This window comes from Egretta garzetta, unplaced genomic scaffold (genome assembly GCF_000687185.1).
Source record: "Egretta garzetta isolate BGI_Z169 unplaced genomic scaffold, ASM68718v1 scaffold143, whole genome shotgun sequence".
Classification (NCBI taxonomy): Eukaryota; Metazoa; Chordata; class Aves; order Pelecaniformes; family Ardeidae; genus Egretta; species Egretta garzetta.
Genome location: NW_009259310.1, coordinates 2,329,414 through 2,329,966, shown reverse-complemented (window position 1 = coordinate 2,329,966; position 553 = coordinate 2,329,414).

Below are 553 nucleotides of genomic sequence, written 5' to 3'. Positions count from 1 at the left end.
GACAGGTGATTCTGGGGCTAGGCTGCCATGGACAGGCAGTACCTGGTCCGTCATTAAACCAACCTGTGTGAACCTCACTTGGAGCTGGCTTTGTGCCGTGGTACTCCTGACCTGACGGCAAGGCACGAGGACGCTTTCTTGCACGGCTGAGCCATGGCTTGAACTCTTTGGAGAACCAGGCTACAGATGTCGCAACGATTTCGGAGCGTTTTCCAAGCCTATACCAAAGGGTGAACATCTGGCTCCAGCTCTCTGAGCACTGGGAAACCTGGCCTTGAGGGCTCATCACTCAGCAAAGCTTCAGCCTTATTGCAGCGGGGGTGTATGAGCCCAGGCTCCATGAGAATCAGGGTGTCCATGCAGGACAATCTTAATTCCACTAAGAGGATCCCGATTCATCCTGCAATTTTCCAGTTCTCCAGGCCACAGAGCTTCACCTGTTTATGGTGCAATCTGTGAGCAATCCGTGTGGCACACACAGACCTGATGGCTCTGCCTTCCCAAACTGGCTGCAGTCAGCTAGAGGAGCGGTGGGGGCGGGGCTTGGGGCAGG